General features: G+C 40.6%; 1 pseudogene across 1 annotated transcript in view; it reads right to left on the bottom strand.

The window, feature by feature from the left end:
* LOC109895293 (activating molecule in BECN1-regulated autophagy protein 1-like) overlaps window positions 1-19,651 on the bottom strand; it is a 162,053-nt pseudogene that overhangs the window by 101,681 nt on the left and 40,721 nt on the right. Inside the window, exon 10 of the transcript XR_004210702.1 lies at window positions 10,073-10,183. The product of XR_004210702.1 is annotated as an activating molecule in BECN1-regulated autophagy protein 1-like (transcript). The remainder of the gene's footprint in view (window positions 1-10,072; window positions 10,184-19,651) is intronic.

Genomic DNA, 19,651 nt, shown 5'->3' with positions numbered 1-19,651 from the left:
TGGTGAGGGAACCGTGGCATTGTTTCACAAACTGTTCTAGGCTTAGTGAATATTATAGCTGACCTGGTTTTTCTTTTAAAGGCGCTCTCTTGTGCCATATCCTGTCATCGATCAAATCGACATCGCTCGTCCGGCACGGCCATACCATTTCAAACACTCTCCTTACTTAGCTCCCAGACAGGTTTGTTTAAAATCTCATTTTCATTGAGGACAGAGGATGCCCCTCTGCCAGCTTCCTCTTACTCCCTCACCCTCTCTCCAAACATTATTTGGCAGTTTTTCACACTACAAATTAGCTTTCCCCTTCAGCCACTCACAGGCGGGATATTCTGCCAGTAATGGTACAAAGCTCTGACTAAGTCGGGATGAGAGGAAAGCAACTTTTGTGCCCCCACCCTTATGTTTCCTAATCCAGGACAGTTCTAGGAGGAGAAGATGGGAGCTTCATGGCCATTCAGTTTAGTTTTTTTTGAGGATGCTGGCTTGTGATCTCTACTCCGCCAGCAGGCATACAGCTGAAGTCGGAAGTATACATACAAACTCAGTTTTTCACAATTCCTGACATTTAATCCTAGTAACAATTCCCTGTCTTAGGTCAGTTAGGATCACCACTTTATTTTAGGAATGTGAAATGTCAGAATAACTGTAGAGAGAATTATTTATTTCCGCTTTTATTTCTTTCATCACATTCCCAGTGGGTCAGAAGTTTACATACATAAACATAAATTGTTTAACATGGGTCAAATATTTTGGGTAGCCTTCCACAAGCTTCCCACAATAAGTTGGGTAAATTTTGGCCCATTCCTCCTGGCAGAGCTGGTGTAACTGAGTCAGGTTTGTAGGCCTCCTTGCTCACACACGCTTTTTCAGTTCTGCCCACAAATGTTCAAAGGATTGAGGTCAGGGCTTTGTGATGGCCACTCCAATACCTTGACTTTGTTGTCCTTAAGCCATTTTGCCAAAACTTTGGAAGTATGCTTGGGGTCATTGTCCATTTGGAAGACCCATTTGCGACCAAGCTTTAATTTCCTGACATGTTGCTCCAATACATCCACATATTTTTCCTTCCTCATGTTGTCATCTATTTTGGTAGGTGCACCATTCCCTCCTGCAGCAAAAGCATCCCCAAAACATGATGCTGCCATCCCCGTGCTTCGCGGTTGGGATGGTGTTTTTCGGCTTGCAAGCCTCCCCCCTTTTCCTCCAACATACCGATGGTCATTATGGCCAAACAGTTCTATTTTTGTTTCATCAGACCAGAGGACATTTCTCCAAAAAGTACGACCTTTGTCCCCATTGTACAGTTGCAAACAGTAGTCTGGCTTTTTTTATGGAGGTTTTGGAGCAGTGGCTTCTTCCTTGCTGAGCGGCCTTTCAGGTTGTCGATATAGGACTTGTTTTTACTGTGGATATAGATACTTTTGTATCCATTTCCTCCAGCATCTTCACAAGGTCCTTTGCTGTTGTTCTGGGATTGATTTGCACTTTTCACACCAAAGTACGTTCAACTCTAGGAGATGAGCGGTATGATGGCTGCGTGGTCCCATGGTGTTTATATTTGCGTACTATTGTTTGTACAGATGAACGTGGTACCTTCAGGCATTTGGAAATTGCTCCCAAGGATGAACCAGACTTGTGGAGGTCTACAATTGTTTTTTGAGGTCTTGGCTGATTTCTTTGGATTTTCCCATGATGTCAAGCAAAGAGGCAATGAGTTTGAAGGCCTTGAAATACATCCACAGGTAAACCTCCAAATGACTCAAATGATGTCCATTAGCCCATCAGAAGCTTCTAAAGCCAAGACATCATTTTCTGGAATTTTCCAAGCTGTTTAAAGGCACAGTCAACTTAGTGTATGTTTTCACCCACTGGAATTTTGATCCAGTGAGTTAGTTATAAGTGAAATAATCTGCCTGTAAACAATTGTTGGAAAAATTACTTGTGTCATGCACAAAGTAGATGTGCTAGTCGACTTGCCAAAACTATAGTTTGTTAACAAGAAATTTGTGGAGTGGTTGAAAAACGAGTTTTAATGACTCCAACTTAAGTGTACGTAAACTTCCGACTTCAACTGTATATACACGGGTTGGATTTGCAAAAGACAGCCGACAATGTGTGTCACATAACAAATACGTCTAGGCAAGCAAGGTCAAAAAGTACCAGGCAGATTTAAAGTGAAAACAAAAGTTATAACACTGCATGAAAAGTATGTTTGGTACCGACTTTGTGATAGAAATGGCACTGGAATAAAATACAGTGGCACTGTAACAGTGAAGAGACGTGCCACCTCTTCTATCCGAAATGTCACTAATAGGAGAAATTAACTAAATAGGAGGATGGACAATGTAATCCCTTCCTTGGGAGATTACTATCCCACTTCCTCCATGCCCCAACCGCTCTACAAGACATCTGAGGACACATTGGTTTTACACTGTTTGTAAGAATGTGTGGCTAGCTTTCTACAAGTGCTATTGATGTGAATGCACTGTTCCAACAACCAATTCAATTTAGCAAGAGAAGAGAGAGTGGGGCCTTTGAAAATGTTTCACAATATCGGCACGGTTCCACACTTATGCAATCTGCTTGAAACCACCAATTACTCTCCAAGAGTGAAAATACTTGTTAGCATGTGAACTAGGTCTGTAACGATAGCAGTATTGCAATATTTTTTCAAGGGAAAAAATGAAAACACGAGGCAGACCAAATTCTTTGGTCATTTAAAAACCATGCTGTATGTAAAATATTGTGTCCTAATAGCTTGGGAAAATGACTCAATGACAACATTAGGGCTGTTTTCCTAAAGAAGTTAAATTCGCTTAGTGTTTTTTTCCTTGCCAAGATACTATAGAGTGCTGCGATACTGGTATTGTCTCGGCAGGGTTACTGTTAGCCGGTAAATGCCGTCTTTTGGTCGATAAAATAAATTAAAAGACGATAAAATAAATTTGTTGCTGGACGGAAGAAATAAAATACATTTTAAAATAATGCTTTTTATTAATTGATGGAGATACTACTCGATGTGCTCCAACTTCAAAGGCAAATATACTTCATAGGTGTAACGGCAGATCTCCTCTTCGTCTGAAGAGGAGTAAGGATCGGACTAAGATGCAGCGTGGTAAGTGTCCATAACTTTAATCAAAGAAAGCACTGAACACTGAATACTGAACACTGAACACTGAATACTGAATACAAAAATAACAAAAGAAACGTGAAGAAACGAAACAGTACCGTGTGGCGACAAACACTGACACGGAAACAAACACCCACAAACCAACAGTGAAACCCAGGCTACCTAAGTATGATTCTCAATCAGAGACAACTAACGACACCTGCCTCTGATTGAGAACCATACTAGGCCGAAACAGAAACCAAACATAGAAAAACAAACATAGACTGCCCACCCCAACTCACGCCCTGACCCTACTAAATAAAGACAAAACAAAGGAAATAAAGGTCAGAACTTGACAATAGGCTAATAAAGCCACAACCTGCTTGGAAATTAGTGTTGGGAGTGTGTATTTCTATTTTTATTTACGCAAAAAATGTGAGGTTCTCATAAAGGACTTCAGCTAAGTGTACCCAGACTGAGCTAAATTGACAAAGATTTAGTTGATTATCCCTGTTTCCAGCGTGACCGCTGAGAGGGGATTCTTTCTCCAAAACAGAGTAAAGACGGCCTCAAGATCACGCCTTCTTGAGGACCAAGTAACGAGGCTGATATGCACAAGCTGCTGCAAGGAGTAGGACAGCGTTGACTTCCCAACAGCAGCAGCTCACTTTGAGCAGGCCAAGGTCCGCCACAAACGCAGGTAAAGAGGCAAATTATTGTGTTCGTCAGGCCGTCCTAGCAGTTTTGCTGCCCAAGGCAAGATCAACATATGCCGCCCCGTGTCATGAACAGTATAAAGATCTGGAATGGATTGATAGACTAGAATAATGATATGCACAATTGGTGCGTTTCAGTTGAGCTTAATCAGTAGCACCTGTAAATAAAACATTGTTGCCAACTATTCACGTCAAAATACAAAGAATTTCACAAAGAATTACAATGTTGCCGTCACTAGACAGCGAACTGCCTATACTAGGAAACAGAGTTGTTACCAATGAGCCACGTATATCGCACATAACATCAGTCAAGACCCCACGATAGCTCAAATTACAATAAAACGTTATAGCATCATCCAGTAGAACTGTAAAAAGAGTGAGATATAATTTAAGCTTTGGAAACAAGCGCTTTCGTAAATGCATGGAGCGGGACTCATTTCACTGGAGCATTGTAAAATATGATATTTCTCAATGAACGACTCAGCCTTAACAATTATAGTTTATTTACGTATCGAATTTGATTGTCCAAAATCTGTTTTATAATTTGCTCATTTTGCGTCTGCCTAGAGTGTCCTCTTTCCACTGCTGTGGTGCCGAATCGCAGCGGGCAACAATTTATACGATTTTACTGAGATACAGTTCATATGAAGAAATCAGTTCATTTAAATAAATACTTCCAAATTCTCTAAAATGATGTTGAGGTGACTTATGGTAAAGAAATTCACATTCAATTCTATGGCAATAGCTCCAGTGGACGTTCCTGCAATCAGCATGCTAATTGCCCTAAAACTTGAGACATCTGTGGCATTGTGTTTTGTGACAAAACTGCACATTTTAGAGTGGCCTTTTATTACTCCCCAGCACAAGGTGCACCTGTGTAATGATCATGCTGTTTAATCAGCTTCTTGATTTGCGACACCTGTCAGGTGGATTGATTATCTTGGCAAAGGAGAAATGCTTACTAAAAGGGATGTAAACAGATTTGAGCACAAAATTTGAGCGAAAATAAGCTTTTTGTGCATATGGAACATTTCTGGGATCTCTTATTTTAGCTCATGAAACATGGGACCAAAACTTTACATGTTGTGTTTATATTTGTCTTCAGTGTAGTGTATCCTAACCCTAAACCTTTTCCTAACCAGCTACGACAAGTCAAATCTGACTGGTGTTTGTAGACAGCCATTTTTATTTTTGTTATTAGGCCTGGGTTGTATTTGAGTGGCCTAGATTGCAATTGAAAACAGCTGTGTTTTGTTATTTATTAATTCAATGTTTCATTCATGTTCCTACATGTTCATTCGAAAATTATATTAGACAAATATTATATTTTGAAGATGTATTTCATTACTGTGTAGGTGACTTGTTCTTCTAGGCCAAATGTTTTTTTCTTATCTAAATAATATTCCATTATGATTTGCAGCAGGGATGAAGATGCAAAGGGCAATGTTGTGCTTTTCAATAAAAAAAAAACTCATGTCGGTATAGGAACATCGTTCTAATTCATTTTATTACAACTTTACAGGCAAATTTCTATTCTGTGAATTACAATAATCTACATGTGATTTGGAGCACAGTGGGTGGACGCCCTAACGTGTTACACACGCAACGCATATGGATGTCCGGTAAATTAGAATCCTGTCGGTCACGTTGTCCAGCGGCAAATTTTCCTGACGCAAACCCTGATGTGCATGCCTATCCATTGAACGCGAATGACCCCTGCTGCTGCAGATGTACTAGTGGACTGGTCAAAACAGCAGAGACCGCAAAGAAAGTGGGATTCATAATAAGACGTCACAATAAATGAGGATGACCTAGGAGAGCCTGTAAGTTGTTCCATCACTGCTAATGTAGAGAACCAATAGCCTACCGAAGTGCTTATTTAAACCATATTATTGTCTGCCCTAGAAGATAAAGATACAGGATAATGATTCAATTAAGCAGCAACACACAGACGTTCAACTTAACTAACATCCCACACTGTTATGTAATTGCACAACTTTTTCTTTGCAATATGTCTCGCTGAATATGTGCATTAGCATATCAGCCAGTCTGCATTTGGCAAAAACTTCGAGATCAAGATGGGGAGAGCCATATGCAGTGACTGTGATTGTATTTCAGACCCTCTGCTTTTAATCATTGCTGAGAAGCTCCACACACAAACACCGGTTAACGCATCTCTTCCTCTTTCCCAAACAGCTGTTACAGTTCATTGTTAAAGGCACCACCCACATCAATTATATATGAGCAGCATTCCGGAGAGGGCCCATAGCCCAGTCTGTCTGTGGAGCTTAGTGGAGAGCCATACACACCACATTGAGTTCACAACTTACTCTCACAGAGGAGGAGGAACAGGGAACATCTGCTGTACTAGCGTTCTGAAATTAAGTTCTTATCAAGAGGCAAAGTTATCATTATTGCTTTTAAATTATGTACATTCATTCCGGTGATTTACCTAGTCTTTTTTCCATAATATAAGCGTTGAGCTTTTGTTACAAATGCATAGGTCAGATTAATTCAATATTGTTGTAATTTGACATGTTTTAACTCTTGACTTCAGTTCAGGGCATCCCTGTTTGAATTCTATAACACATCAGTATTAAAAATAACTTTTCAGATTAGATGACAATACCATATTGCCCTATAAGCTCATTATAGGGCTCGTGGCCCTGGGTTGGAACTCCTCCCTATGCAACTGGATCCTGGACTTCCTGAGGGGCTGCCCCGAGGTTGTGAAGGTAGGCAACATTACCTACTTGACACGGATTCTCAACACAGGTGCCCCACAAGGGTGCGTCCTCTGTCCCCTCCTGTATTCCCTGTATACCCACGACTGGGTGGCCACACACAGTTCCAACTCCATCATCAAGTTCCCTGACAGTAATAGGCCTGATTTACAACAATGCCGTGACAGCTTACAGGGAGGAGGTAGGTACTCTGACGACGTTGTTCCCATGCTTGACATGCCCCCAACCTCATCAATGGGGCCACTGTGGAGACGGTCAGTAACTTCACATTTCTCGCCGTACACATCTCAGAGAAGCTGAAATGGTCTAACCAAACGGACACCGTGGTGAAGGCACGACAGCGACTCTTCAACCCATGCATGTGTAGAAATTCGGTCTGTCCCTGAGGGCCCTCACAGGGTTCTACAAGAGCACCATCGAGAGCATACTGTAGGGCTGAACCACAACCTGGAATGGCAACTCCGCTGCCGCAGACCGCAAGGCTCTTCAGAGGCTGATACGTGCAGCCGAACACACCATTGGATGCACACTGCTTGCCCTACAGAAAACATTCAACACCAGATTTCACAGGAAGGCCAAGAAGATCATCAAGGACCCCAGCCACGCCCTACTCTCCCTGCTTCAATCCCTCAGACAACACAGAAGAGTCATGGCAAAAACTGGGAGACTGGCGAATAGTTTCTACCATCAGGCTGCAGAATAGCCACCACTAGTCAGCTACCTGCTCCCCCCTCACGCCTGCTTGTCCCCCTATGGATATCCCACCCACACTTCCCCTATGGACATGTCTAAAATCACATTGCTGGGAGTGGGTGAGTCACAGCTCACCAACCTGAGGTATATTGTTGGGCAAAAAAATAAAAATAAATAAGGGCAGGGTCCCCCAACTGGCGGCTCGCGGGTGATTTATATGGTCCCCCAAGTTTTTTTGCAAAAATAAATATACTTTATTTTGTCCTTTTGGACATAAGTAAAAAAAACAGCAAATCAGCTCCATGTGATTTTAATTTAGAAAATCTGTTCCAAAGTATTCCCACACATAAGAGATAGTGCCTTCAGAAAATGTTCACACCTTAACATTTTCCACATTTTGTTGTGTTAGAGCCTGAATTTAAAATTAAGTAAATTGCATTTTTTTTTGTCACTAGCCTTCACATAAAACCCCATAATATCAAAGTGGAATTATGTTTTTCTAAATTTTTACAAATTAAAAATGAAAAGCTGAATTGTCTTGAGCCAATAAGTATGGCAAGCCCAAAATAAATTCAGAAGTAAACGTTTGCAAAGACACTGTGTACAATAGTTTTTAACGTTATTTTTGAATGATTACCTCATCTCTGTACCCCACACATACAATTATCTGTAAGGCCCCTCAGTCAAGCAGTGAATTTCAAATACAGATTCAACCACAAAGACAAGTGAGGTTTTCCAATGCCTCGCAATCTATTGGTAGATTAAAAAAATATATATATATAATAATGTATATCCCTTTGAGCATGTTTAAAAGTTATTAATTACACTTTGGATGGTGTATCAATACAACCAGTCAATATAAAGATACAGGTGTTCTTCCTAACTCCGTTGCCATAGAGGAAAGAAAAAGCTCAGGGATTTTACCATTAGGCCAATGGTGACTTTAAAACAGAGTTTAACGGCTGTGATAGGAGAAAAGTGAGGATGGATCAACAACATTGTACTCCACAATTGTGTACTCCACAATACTAACCTAATTGACAGAGCGAAAAGGAGGAAGCATGTAAATAACACAAATACTCCAAAACATGCATCCTGTTTGCAAGAAGGCACTAAAGTAATACTGTAAAAATGTGTCAAAGCAACTCACTTTTTGTCCAGAATACTAAGTGTTGTGTGGTATTGGATTTGCCCCAAACATATTACCAAGTACCACTTTCCATATTTTCAAATCATAGTGTTGGCTGCATCATGTTATGGGTATGCTTGACATCATTAAGGACTGGGGAGTTCTTCAGGATAAAACATAAATGGAAGAGAGTTAAGCACAGGCAATATCCTAGAGGAAAACCTGCTTCAGTCTGCTTTCCACCAGGCACTGGAAGATGAATTCACCATTCAGAAGGACAATAACCGAAAACACAAGGCAAAATCTACATTGGAGTTGCTTAAGAAGAAGAACATGTTCCTGAGTGGCCTAATTATAGTTTTGACTTAAATCTACTTGAAAATCTATGGCAAGAATTAAAAATGGCTGTCTACCAATGATCAAAAACCAATCTGACAGAGCTTGAAGATTGTGAAAATAATAAAATGGGCAAATGTTCCACAATCCAGGTGTGGAAAGCTCTTAGAGATTTACCCAGAAAGACTCACAGCTGTAATCGCTGCCAAAGGTGTTTCTACAAAGTACTGACTCAGTGGTGTGAATACTTATGTAAATTAGATATTTCTGTACTTCATTTTCAATACATTTGCAAACATTTCTAAAAACATGTTTTCCCTTTGTCATTATGGGGTATTGTGTGTAGATGGGTGATAATTTAAGAATATATATATTGATTTTGAATTCAAGCTGTAACAACAACATTTGGAATAAGTGAAGGGGTATGAATACTTTCTAAAGGCACTATATATGTGATCGTGTAAGCAAGGTTTGAAAATGATTATAATTTAGTCAAATATCATATCTGTTTGGGCTTCTTGCGGTCAACAAATTATTTGCAGTCTACAAATTAGACCCCCCCCCCCCCCAAATTGAACAATCTTTTAACATTGCCCAAGTTTGGACAATTAGCATGGGGACCAAACACTCAAAAGTTACAGACCTTTGGTACGTACAGATGTGAATTAGAAGTGAAATCCTCTATAAAAGTCATGGCTTAGTTTGAGGATAATGTTCTTTCCCCATGTCTATTGTAGATAAGGGGTATAATGATACGCTGAACCGCTAGGAGTACACTACAGTAACTGCCGAAGCCATATAAAAAAACTTAAAATAGACACTGTTACGTAACATATTACAACCTTTAAAATAATAGCTTGTCAACAAAACCCTCAAACACAGAATGTTAAAGAAAACGAAACCCAGAAAAGGTGCCTGATTGGGCACTGAATGCATTAGAGCAGAATAACTCAGCGGGTTTTATATTTAGAGGTGGTGTTCTGAGCAGCGGGCCTCTGCTCTCTGTCTTTGACCTGATGTCAGGAATAACCTGGCCTGAAGCAGAGTAATAACAAGACCATGACACTATGTGAGCCTGATGATAAACAGAGCCACTGAATCTCCCATACCCTTAAGTATGGGACAAAAGTAGAATGCACTCAGCATGGTCCTGCGGGGATAGTACTGTGAAATGAACCAGACCATCAAGATGGACAGAGAGAGAAAGCATTACAGAATAGCAGTCAGTGCTGGGCTTGGATCTGAAACAATCCCCACAGAGGAATGAAAGATGGAAAGAAAGGTAGGGCATATCTTTATGAGTAGACCTAAGTTTCGACAACTTCAACAATGTTAGTCCACTCACAGTTGCTGATTTCAGGTAGGTTGTACTTGGTGAAGTCCCACCACTGGAGGCGGTAGGTAGTGTTGGCGATGTTACTGGCCACAGCTGACTGACCGTCACCAATAACCGCACCTAGGAGAAGAAAACAGAGAAACAAAAAAATATGCACAAATCACTTGTCATGACTGTCCTGTGAGGATCCAAATAGGTCAGGGCAGCTTGGCAATGAATGACCTCAACCAGACCCTCTCTCACCCACAGAGGGGGGAGGAGGGAACTGGTGGGGGTTTGACAGTTCACACCCTGTTGTAAATCAAGGAGAGAGAACATTCCTCTCCAAATTCACACAGGAATGTTCCTTTGTCTACACAGACAGTTTCCTACTAATACATTCAAAAGTGAATACTGGAACAATATTTCTAACATAGAATGTGGGGAATGGTCAGAGACGATCTAAAGAATAATAATGTCATATGGGTTGTTATTTTGTGATGTCATAAAAAAATGTTAGAAAGGAAATACTGTAACATAAAATCTCCATCTACGTTGTGTATTAAATATGGAATATGATGAAAGTATTTGTGTTAAGATATGGATGTGATTTTAGGAGCCAGCAGAGGATCATTTTTTTCTATAAACTTTGCACAGTAAGTAGCCACAGCCAGTGAGATCAAAGAGCGTGTCAGCCGGACGGAACCGTCCCTTTCGACCAGAGTGTATAAAATGATTGGAAAAGAAATGAACATTTAGACCAGAAAGGTGTCGAGCTGCAGCTCACGTCCAAAGTGGTTCGAACTCTGAAATCTAAAAATGAGGTAGAGACGATAATGTCACCTCCCGGACAATGACAGCGGATGAGCTATCCAAAGTAAAGTATCTAGAAAAGCGAATTTAAGTGGGACCATTCTACTACTTTTCAAAGCGTCGTATTCTACTACACTCATCAACCTCGAGAACCATCGACACGGCTGGCTAGCCTATCTTCAAATAAGCAGCTTTAGAAGCGAATGGAAGGGGAATCAACTCTGTAGTTCTGTTCAGGAACACAACGGACAAAGACATTTACACGTAAATACATTCATGATTTCTTACTCCAAACAGGCAGCGGTTCATCTGCAAAGTATATGATTACTGTGAGAGTGGTTTCTAAATGTACCAAAGTTTTATGTCTCTGTCCCTCTCTCTCTTGCCCCCTCCATGTCAGTCTGTTAAGGACTTTTTTCTAATGTATTAAGTGTGTATGTTTATCCTGTGTTATCATTTAGTTAGCTAGTAAATAAATAATTTAACAAATTTGTGTAGTACTGAATCATAAGTAAGGCTGAGGCTACGACTGTTCAGAATGATGATACGATACAAGGTTATGATTAATATGTTGACTGTTTTATGGATGTGATAGGTAAAGTCTTTTAGAGTTATATTCGGTGGTTGGTAACTCTTTAAACAACCGCTCTCGTGGTGCCCCAAATTCCTAATGAGTTAATTGGTACATGATTCATTTAAATCAGGTAACAATGAAAGTTAGTTAGTTGATTAGATCAATAACATTCATCAGATTAATGCAAGTAAAGCCACAACACACTTCATTTCTATAATAAATATATTAGCTTATGGGAAAGAAGTGTTTTCTATTCTACAGTTTTGGAATTCTGTCAAGTCTTTGTTGGTCTGTCATCCAACAATAGGGAAAACCGCAGTGGTCCAGTACCAGGGTTTTTCATGTCTGCTCAGTCATTATTCTCAGTAAACAACATACTATGGACCAGAAGTGTAAATGCTACTGGTCGAGTAAAAAAAAAGAAGAAAAAAATATGTTTTGTTGACGCTTGCTCATGAACAAACCAGCGGTTTCGATTTCCTGGAGTGTTATGTTAATAGGATGCCCATTAACGTGGCTAATGGAATCCTGACCAGGTGCACATATGTCAGTGTAGGACTAATGGCAAATCAAAAGAGTATTGGTGAAAAACTATAGTGCACTAAACCATTTAATAACCATCAAAGGTAGATACTGGTGTCTGTATGCTGTTATACCAAAAAGAGCAATCTAGAACATATATTATTCATAAGAATGTCTAAACCTACTAGGCAAAGAACTGCTCTAAAATTCTGTAAAATGTTTGAAAAGAAATGCATTAATACTGCAATATCGCCAATTGCAAGGTCCTAATGAATAATGAGGTATAGGCCTAAATCATAAATGAATTTACTGGTTCTGATTTGATGTCAGAACAAACATCCAACAGTCAGTACATAGTAAATGTCTGTAATAACTGCACCAGAGGCATAAACATCAATAGTAACTGTCCATCAGCTACAGTAAATGCCCCAAGTAATGACATACACTTGACACATTTTCTGTCTGTGACAGTATGTGTGAATGTCACTCCGGGAGTCTAGGACACTTACAAACAGCAACCGCAATTATTTCACAGTTAATTTGAAATGGAGGCCTCAGGCTTGTGAGACAAAAACAAGTTGTTGTACTGACTTGACTGCAAAATAAACGTATGATAAAGACAAGAGACAATGGCTTTTTATACTGAGTGTTTCATCTACTTTCAAGGTGTTTAAAAAGCAAAGTAGATTAAAAACCGATCGAGTTTGCCATAATTAGCTATGCTTACATGACACAATTTTATCAAAAATGACAGAAACTGCAGTGTGAGGATTAAGTGCTTAATGTTTTTATCTGCTGCAGCATGGTAACAGGCTAAACCTCTTTCAAGGCTGCACTTTTCCTTCTTACAGGAATACAACAAGTTTGCTGACCCTCTTTGTAATGTGGCAACCTTCGATCGGTTAGCTTAAATGATACATTTTGTACTTACACACAGTTGCAACTTGCCTCTACAGTAGGTGGTCAACATTGCAGCTATACAGAACTACGATGGACTTTTACATTTAAAAAAAAAACTTTATTTAACTAGTCAGTTAAGAACAAATTCTTATTTTCAATGATGGCCTAGGAACAGTGGGTTAACTGCCGTGTTCACCTTGTCAGCTCAGGGATTCAAACTTGCAACCTTTCGGTTACTAGTCCAACGCTCTAACCACTAGGCTACCTGCCGCAACTTTACACATGGTACGCTATCTGCCCTCTGCTCTTAGTTAAGTCATTAAGAGAACATTATTCCTTTTTTTCCCCCCAAGATCACTGAAGTGTTGGAGCAAATTACACGTTGAGGAACTCTTGACAAGTGTTGCATTCATTTCTGACAGACCCATCATGACTCATGTCAGAGGGGGGGGGGGGGAGGCTTAGACTCATGTAGGCTTAGTACATAGTCAGCTGCATATGAAAATGACTTTTAAATGAAAAACCTACCCATTAAATTTGATTATGTTTAATCTGGGAAGTTATCTGCCCTTATGCTCTATTCCCCCCATTTAGTTTTGTGTAATCTTACAGTATTTCCATGCATCATTGCCTGCAATGCCCAAAAACCTCATGGCAGAGGTTCAGGAAAATAAATAGAGTGAATGACCTATTCTCTGAGGAAGAGGGGAGCTATAACTAAAGATCTGTAGTGCACTGGCTGCTCTTGACTGATTGAAACAGAGTTGGAAGGTCAGTAGATCTTTAAAGAGTGGATTTCACAAGTAATAGGCCATTACACCGGAAATGCAATGTATATGTTTTATGAGAAATGGAACATTTGAAAGCAGACACCGCTCAATAAGCTAAAACATTTCTAATCATTTCATGGTTTAGAAATGTTGTATGATGATTCATCTTTGGAAAATCACGCTTGTCAGAATCATATGTGGCAAACAAATGACAGAATCTAGACTAGCACCATAGTTAGCCAGTCAATGACTAAGAGCAGTTGAAGCCCAGGCTGTTATTTGAAAAGCCTCAACCATTTTCACACCCTCATCGAATCAAGTTAGGGATTACTAGGGAATCAAACCGGAGAGTGAGAAGGATTAGAGAGTTGAATTGGATAGAAAGGAAGTGTTTGGGACAGTGTGGGAAGAAGAGTAGCAAGAAGTATGCCTGGAGATGTTATAAGGTATGGGGACAAGGGAGAAAAATAAGGGAGTTGGCAAACAAGGGACAGAGAGAGCATAAGTGATAGTATTTGATGCATATTACTCATAGGCTGCATTTTACTTCCCCCTGGTCTCTCAGTCCAGATTTAAAACCCGATACATTTTCACAGCTCCCCCTTAAAATTGGTCAAGGAGGGGTCAGAGGACGCACAGGTTCTAACCCCATGGCCACACAGACTACACCACTGTCACATGGCACCATGGTGGGTTATAATAGAACCACATGGTGGGTTTGGAGATTGACCACAACTCACGGACTTACTGCGCTCATACATAAAAAGAGAGTGGACTGATAGAGCTACAGTATCTTTATTTACACCAGTGGGAGAAGACCCATGTTACAGTCACACTGTAATACACAGAGGAGCAGCCATACGAGGACCAAGCGCCCGGGGTCATGTTGCGTCATGCAAATGCAACCACTGGCCTTCTAGGAGTCTCTGTAAAATTCAGAGAAAAACGACTACATGAACGCATATTCGAAAACACACACATTTTATTCCGCTCTATTAGGAGACTAAGATCGGACTAGACAGAATAAGGACAGTCATTTTCCAACATCACTTAGACATTCCTCTGCTGGGGTTGTTTGCACTTTAAAAAGGAGAGGGAGTCACAAGTCTCAGAGAAAGACCCTTGTTGCTTTTTCCCCCACAGCCATTTGTATACCAGTTCAATGGCTGCTACTGCTGGTATTTGGTTCACATAGGGAGGTCTGAAACATCTGAATAATGGCCCCTTCCTGGCCACTCATATCCCCACATGGGTTGACCTCCCATAAACCAGATAACCTCTACCGCACATCTTTTTCTGTACATAAACTTGACATTCCTCCAGCAAGCTTGCTTGCTCGGTGCTTATGGCTTCCTATGTCAGGATACAGCTAGTGGTGTCTGTTTATGGCTGAGCTACAAATGTACAGTAGCTGCTTCAAGCTACCCAGTGTGAGTGCATCTGATCAACAGAAGGCAGAGAAATGGGATGCAGCTCTTACAATACATATGAAAACAAACTAAATCACAGCGGGTACACGAACAGATGAAAAACATGATGCAGTGCTGCAGCAGTACGGAAGCATGTCAAGTGGAGCTATAGAGTTTAGTGTGTGACAACTGCCCAATAGCAGAGTAGAGAGTAATCACCCATCTTATCAAAGTTACGTGAAATCACAGCGGATTTGGTTGCTGTGGTTACATCAACAGTGCATTGAGGCATGACTGATGAAACGTAGAGAGGAGAAAACATACAAGGCAGTGGTAATGGCCAAGATGATTTGTTGAATATAAAATAATTCACATAATGTTTAAGGCTGATATCTGGATTTAAAAAATCTTAAATCAGAATATTTATGACAGCCCTAATACAAGAGCAATGCTAATCTCATTTGCCACACTATGAAATAATGCAAGGAATGCAACAAGAGGGGGCATTATAGAAATGAAATCAGACTGACAATCAGTCTGTGTTCTGACAGTTTAAACTGTTTACATTTTGCCAGTAGAAAGTCAATCCCTTCTGACTTCAACCGCAAACCTTCAGGTCTGCCACAACTGGCAGAATCCGAAAGAAAGCGATGTCAAAACTAGCCCCATGTGGTTTGGATATGAAGAGTATTGCAAAGTGTGTGCATGATTGAGTCAGTGTTTGAGAACATCTCTAAAAGAGAAGCTCCATTTTAAACTATTAGGTCTATACCCATTTTTTTATGCTCTGAAAGTCCATAGAGGCTGTAACTGGCCTGCAAAGGGTTGTGCTTTCGGGCTCGTCCAAGTACACATTTTGAAGGTACCATAAACAGCAGAACGATGAATGAATTATGCAGAGGCCATAACAACTGGACAGGGAAGAACTTTTTGGCAGATGAGGTGTAGCTTTTAGAGTCCAGTGTCTAACTACTGCTTGAGCGTTCTTAAATGTAAAGTTTTGACTGAGCCAGCATTACTTGCGCTTTGCAAATCAACAAACCATTAATGTACTCGGAAAAAACTGATAATCTGCCACTCACCACACTGCCAATGTGCTTTACTCAAACGTTGAAGTGAGCCTAAAGCACAGCAGAGTGATTACCAATGCCTTCCTTAAACCCATTTTTTATTTCCAAGAGCAGAGGAGATGGAGTCTCTGTAGAGTGAATTTTTCAAAAGGCTATTGTGTATGGTTACTTTATCTCTGAACAATAACTTAATATAATAGACACACTCTATTCTAACCACCGGGCCTCTGACGACGCTTAGCACTTACTTACTTCATAAAAAAAACACTTAATGGAGTAAGTAGGTAGGTTTTTATCTTTTGGTGATGAGAAAGCTGCTGTCAGCTGTCCGACACAGCTCTCAGGAAAGTATTACAAAATACAAATGCATATCCTTTGGGACTTTCCAGGCAAGATTTTAAAGAGCCCATAACAGTATGGAGCACTGGTGTGTTCCTGCCATAGACTCAGCTCATCCTGAATTATCCCCAATAAACATCCCTCCTCCATAAGACCTAGGAGGGAGGAGAAAGATATTCAAGTAATGGCCACCATTACTGGCTCCCACAGCCACAGGTCAACACTACCCCCTAGCTGGGCCTAGACAACATACACAATTACACCAGACTCTAAAGCAAGGGTATTCAACCGGGGGTCCAGAGACCCACAGGTACTGCAGAAGGTTCGAGAAATATATAGTCGGAAGTTTACATACACCTTAGCCAAATACATTTAAACTCAGTTTTTCCACAATTCATCCTAGTAAAAATTCCCCGTCTTAGGTCAGTTAGGATCACCACTTTATTTTAAGAATGTGAAATGTCAGAATAATAGTAGAGAGAATTATTTATTTCAGCTTTGATGTTTTTCATCACATTCCCAGTGGGTCAGAAGTTTACATACACTCAATTAGTATTTGGTAGCATTGCCTTTACATTGTTTAACTTGGGTCAAACATTTTGGGTAGCCTTCCACAAGCTTCCCCCAATAATTTGGGTGAATTTTGGCCCACTCTTCCTGACAGAGCTGATGTAACTGAGTCAGGTTTGTAGGCCTCCTTGCTCGCACACGCTTTTTCAGTTGTGCCCACAAATTTTCTACATGATTGAGGTCAGGGCTTTCTGATGGCCACTCCAATACCTTGACTTTGTTGTCCTTAAGCCATTTTGCCACAACTTTGGAAGTATGCTTGGGGTCATTTTCCATTTCGAAGACCCATTTGCGACCAAGCTTTAACTTCCTGACTGATGTCTTGAGATGTTGCTTCAACATATCCCCATAATTTTCCACCCCATGATGCCATCTATTTTGTGAAGTGCACCAGTCCCTCCTGCAACAAAGCACCCCCACAGCATGATGCTGCCACCCCCGTGCTTCGTGGTTGGGATGGGTTTCTTAGGCTTGCAAGCCTCCCCCTTTGTCCTCCAAACATAACGATGGTCATTATGGCCAAACAGTTCTATTTTTGTTTCATCATACCAAAGGACATTTCTCCAAAAAGTACAACCTTTGTCCCCATATGCAGTTGCAAACTGTAGTCTGGATTTTTTATGGCGGTTTTGGAGCAGTGGCTTCTTCCTTGCTGAGCAGCCTTTCAGGTTATGTCGATATAGGACTCGTTTTTACTGTGGATACAGATACTTTTGTACCTGTTTCCTCCAGCATCTTCACAAAGTCATTTGCTGTTGTTCTGGGACCAAAGTAGGTGCATCTCTAGGAGACAGAACGCGTCTCCTTCCTGAGCGGTATGATGGCTGCGTGGTCCCATGGTGTTTATACTTGCGTACTATTGTTTGTACAGATGAACGTGGTACCTTCAGGAATTTTGAAATTGCTTCCAAGGATGAGCCAGACTTGTGGAGGTCTACAATTTTATTTATGAGGTCTTGGCTGATTTCTTTTGATTTTCCCATGATGTCAAGCAAAGAGGCAATGAGTTTGAAGGTAGGCCTTGAAATACATCCACAGGTACACCTCCAATTGACTCAAATGATGTCAATTAGCCTATCAGAAGCTTCTAAAGCCTTGACATCATTTTCTGGAATTTTCCAAGCTATTTAAAGGAACAGTCAACTTAGTGTATGTAAACCCACTGGATTTGTGATGAAGTGAATTATAAGTGAAATAATCTGTCTGTAAACAATTGTTGGAAATATTACTTGTGTCATGCACAAAGTAGATGTCCTAACCAACTTGCCAAAACTATAGTTTGTTAACAAGAAATTTGTGGAGTGGTTGAAAAACGAGTTTAAGTGACTGCAAGCTCAGTGTATGTAAACTTCCGACTTCAACTGTGTATTTAAAAATAATAATAAAACATTGATATAAAAATACATGTTTTTATGAATATTGCTAGCAACAACAGAATAAACACATTTTGAATTATATATCTACAGTAGAAAAGAGGAGAATATCATTTCTAATGATGTCAACTTTATTTCAACTCCTAATATTACACTCACTGGAGTATCTGATATAGGCTTTGAAAAAGCACCCGCGATTACCAGTCGCGGCAAGTGCCACTGGCTGCAGGTAGGCTTTCTTGACTGCTGCTATTTATGAAAATGTGTTTGGAGTTACATTTCTATCTAATAGGCTATGTTACAGTTTACACTTCCTCCTCCATTTATAATGTGGGGAGGTCAAAATAAAAAACAATGTACCAAATCTATGAACTAAATATGTTTGATTACTGGCCTCCCGAGTGGCGCAGAGGTCTAAGGCACTGCATCACAGTGCTAGAGGCGTTACTACAGACCCGGGTTCATTCCAAGGCTGTGCCACAACCGACTGTGGCAAATCCCGGGACAGTGCACAATTGGCCCAGCGTCGTCCAGGTTAGGGGAGCCAGGGGGGGCTTTACTTGTCTCAACGCACCCTAGCGACTCCTTGTGGCAAACCGTGTGCTGACCCCGGTCGCCAGTTGAACGGTGTTTCCTCCCACACATTGGTGCGGCTGGCTTCCGGGTTAAGCTGGTAGGTGTTAAGGAGCGCGGTTAGGCGGGTCATGTTTCAAGGGACGCATGACTCGTTGGGGAGTTGCAGCGATGAGACAAGATCGAAATTGGGGAGAAAAAGGGGGGGTGAAATACAAACAAACAAACATAAATAATAATGGTTGATTACTTCTCCTTGCTGTTCACCTGATAAGACGATAACATTTGTTTTGTGCTAACATATTATGGTCGCCGGTTTGCCTGGGCGGGTGTCCCTGGGAAAGAAAAGGTTGAAGAGCCCTGCTCTAAAAAGTCTTGTGTCATGATGAAATATTGAGAATAAATTATACAGTCTAATAATATTGTAGATATTTTAGTGTTATAATTTTAGAGAGTACAACTTCTTTACGTGTTTAGTGTAACAATGCAGACCCTGTGCACATAGAATTCAGCTGGGTACACTTCCTGGGATATGACACACTGCACAACGGAAAATCTGTTGCCCGTCTGCCAATGGAGAAATGAGTCCAAAAGCAGGAAACTGCCTAAATCCCTAATGTATTGAGCTTCATGCTGACAGCTGGAAACTTCCCCTTTTCATTGGTGAGTGCACATAACAAGCATTCAGTGGTGACA

This window comes from Oncorhynchus kisutch, linkage group LG8, assembly GCF_002021735.2.
Source record: "Oncorhynchus kisutch isolate 150728-3 linkage group LG8, Okis_V2, whole genome shotgun sequence".
In the NCBI taxonomy this organism is placed as follows: domain Eukaryota; kingdom Metazoa; phylum Chordata; class Actinopteri; order Salmoniformes; family Salmonidae; genus Oncorhynchus; species Oncorhynchus kisutch.
This window is presented reverse-complemented; position numbering and strand designations above follow the sequence as displayed.